Consider the following 4,137-nt stretch of genomic DNA (forward strand, 5'->3'; position numbering starts at 1 on the left):
ATATTTTATCATATCATGATTAGAATCAAAGACTTTTATCATAATTAGAATAACTAGTACCATTATCATATCATCATATTTATTATTATTATTATTATTATTATTATTATCATTATTATTATTATTATTATTATTAAAAATATTTTCAATCGATAATTGATAAGTAGTTTAATAATGTATTAAATATTAATTTTATATAATTATAATAAAGATATTTTTAAATTAATATAATTATGTATTATTTATTAAATGTTAATTATAATATAATTATAATAAAGATTTTTTTTATTAGATAAATTTAAAAAAAAATAGTATATTTATTTTAAAGAAAATATAAATTCGTAAAGAAATGACATCTTACTTTTATTAATTAAGAAAAAATTAATTTTAGTATATTAAGTAGATAAGTTTCTTAGTTTGTTCTGTTGCTTAGCTAAGACTAAAATAATAGTTATTGAAGGATAAGATCTAGGTAGTAAATGTAACTAGGACTAGTGTATGTGCTGAATTTAAGTATTTATAGATTGTTGTGTGAAGGGAGCAATATAGTTAAGTAGTAGTTGGGACATGAGAGAATAAAAATAATGAAAACGTGCATGTATGTAATGTATGATGTATGTGATTGTCAATAAAAGGCAACGACATGAGTGAGTGGGACATAAGCTAGGAAGGAAGGATACACCATATTATATTATTCTTATTCTTTTTATTATCTCGTGTAATAAAATATCCCTCCAATTTGTCTTATTGAAACTTACAATTTTTAATAAAGAAACAGTTTATTGCGACTGCCATGTCTTTTTTTTATATATGATTCAATATAGCTAAGTTAATTGGATAAGTAAATAAGTATTACTTTCAAGTGAGTGGTTATCTGGTTATTTATATTAGGTAGATTCATCATTATGTCCTAATATATACTTCTAGATTTTAATTCGGTCAATTATATATCACTCTCATTTTGTGGAATTGCTGAAATATTTGTGACTTAATTAATCTAATTTTGATATTTGCAAGATAGATTAAAGAATGCTATGGAATAAGATATGCAAAAAACGTCTGAAAAAAGTAGTGCATCAAATAGGATAGATATATGGTGTAAAATAATTGGAGTTAAAATTTTTTTTTTCTAGATTTAGAATAGAATTTACTATAATTGAAAAAACGTTTAATTATTGTGACTCCAGTTTTTAGGTTATCTGATTGATTGTGAAAATTAGAACATTGAAAAAATAATTAAAAAAATACAAGAGAAGAACGATGACTTAAAAATTACATTAAAAAAGACAAAAAAAATATTTAAACTTAATAATTATTTGTATTAACAAATGATGAAAAAGCTTAATTTTAAAATTCTGATATAATGGAGAAACAAATATAAGAAAAGATGAAATTGATAAATATACCTCTAAAGAGTAATTGTTTCATTGTAATTATGATTCTAGTTATTAATTAAAGATTTTAAATGATGTGATTAGTAATTAGAGACATTAAAATGATGTAATTAGTTTTAAAAACAATACTTTTATAAATCTATGTTTGATGATTTTTATATTTTGTTGAATTATAATTATATAAAAATTAGTATTTAAGAATAATAAATGTAAAATTTAGTAAAAAAAAATTATAATTAAAAAATTAGGATCAATGACAGATTTAGCCACCAAAAAACCTAATTGTTATTAGCAACGAAAAATTTAGTTACTAACGCTGGTTGCTAATTCGCAACCGATTTTCTCAGTGACCGATTTGGCGACAGAAAATTTGGTCACTATATAACTTTTGTTAGCGACTGTATTGTCTGGCGAGGGTTTGGTAGCTTTTGTTAAAAATCTGTTAATAATGATCAACGACTAATTTCGGTCGCTATTTTAAATTTAACTACTAAAATTTTAACAACTGTCATAATTAATCACTAAATCGATCATTATATTATTAATTTCTTATAGTGAAAGAGCCTCTCAAATTGGTTACCCAATTTTGTAATTATCTTATAAGGAATTTATTTTTACAAGCTTTTTAGGATCGGTGAATTTCATAGGTAATAGAGTAATGAACTTCTAGTACATTTGCATACAGTTATATTTTGATGTCTACACTATTACTAAACAATTAATTAGCACATGGTTGCATGGCAGATTCTTGGGCCATGATAACCCATCGGATGAAAATGCTCCTAGCGTTTAAAAGATTATGTTAGTTCAAGGTATGGGGGATGGTTGCTGCTGCCACTGCATCTTACCTTACAACTCCGTTGGATATTATCAAGACACGGCGGTTACGTGTTCGTTATATAATTGGATTTTCAATGTATACATGTTAGGTGTTTGAAAAACTCTTAAAATATTCCTTTTTTCTTTTCTTATTCTGCATGCACTGCTGGTAATGGGACATGAATATGGAAGCTCTATAAAACAAGTCGCAAAAAAATTAATCAACGAAGGTGGTTGGATAGGCTTTTATAGAGGGTTTGGTCCAAGATTATTTAGTATGTCAATGATGGGAACTTCAATCATATTGACATCTGAGTACCTAAGTAAGAAAACTATCCTTTCCTTCCTGTGTTTACATTCATTCTCTGTGAATCTTTATCATTTTGTTACTATCTTATATTCTGGTGTATGAAAATATTGGAATAACTACTTATCTCAATTGCAATTCTTTTTTACTTGCTCAGAGCACGTGTGTACTAAAGATGAAAAAGGGCATTTTGGTCTGCAAGCTTTGTCATTTGTTTTGTAACTAGCCATGAATAATTGATAAGTACATATTAGAATCCTACACCTTTAGCAATGAAATTGTTGTTCTACATTTATCATCAACAACTTTGGAAGATTAACCTTTGTTGTATTAAAACTATATGTACTAACAGTGATAGAGTAGTGAAAAAATTACTGCTATAATTATTGCAGCTAGAGGTGTAATAATAATTTCATTCCTTTTTATGATTAAATTGTATTCATGTATTCATTTTTTGCTGTGCCTCTTATAATGTCTTTATTATATGGAAAGAAACCAATAATAAATTGTAATGAAATATGAAAAAACAGTTAAAAATTCTTAACTCTCTGTATGTAATTATGGAATGTGTTGCATAGATTAGAATTAGTTTTATGCACAACTATACTTAAAAAAGAGAAAGGATCAAATTAGGTCTAAAATGCAATATGATCAGGTTAACTACTCATTATACACTTTAGCATAGTACCAAATTGTCACATCAGTATTGCAACAGCTGAGTTATCACCCTGAAAGAAATCAAAGATCAATCAAGTAGTTAGCCGCGCCATTGCACACTTTAGTATGGCACCGGATTGCCACATTATCACTGAAAAGAGATCAAGAACCAATAAGATCAGCTAGTCATTGCACACTTTAGCGTGGTACCAAATTGTCATATTAGTACTACAACAGCCGAGTCATTACTGAAAAAGACTAGAGACCATTATAGTGGTCGAAAGTCAATCTGAAAACTACAAATAGTAAAATTAGAATCTCAATAACTAAATTAAGTAATTGTGTAAGCTTGAGGGACTAGTATGAAATTTTACTCGCTAATAAACTAATATAGATTGAATATAAAATATTCAAAAAATACATTAACGCAGGACTAAGTAGAGTTTAGTAGGTTAATTATATTAGTTAATTGTAATAAGGGAATACAAATTCCATATTATTTAGGACAGTAAATTTTGTATTATGTATTAGTCCCACATCATCCAAGTTATAAAGGTTTTTCCTTCTCTCACTAGTATAAATAATTAATGTACCTTTTATTTATGGAATAGAATTGAAGTTTATTTGAATATAAAATAAGTTGATGACTTTTTTTGAGTTATCTTTTTTTAAAAGATCAATTATTTATCAATTATGTTTGGTCGGGTATAACAATATAAAAGTACTTTTTTGTTTATTTATTACATGAAAAACATCTTTTTTTTAAGGAAAAAAGATCTTTTTAAAAAAATGTAAATTACACCTTCTCAAAAAAGATGTTTTTTTATTTTTCTAATACTTTTACTTTTACTACTAGAAATTTGCCAAGTACGCTAAAAAATAATAAAAAAATATTTTTTTCATTGAAATAATAGCGCTCAAACAAGCACTAAGAGATGCATCATTGACTTAACCAACTAA

This window comes from Arachis duranensis, chromosome 5 (assembly GCF_000817695.3).
Source record: "Arachis duranensis cultivar V14167 chromosome 5, aradu.V14167.gnm2.J7QH, whole genome shotgun sequence".
In the NCBI taxonomy this organism is placed as follows: Eukaryota; Viridiplantae; Streptophyta; class Magnoliopsida; order Fabales; family Fabaceae; genus Arachis; species Arachis duranensis.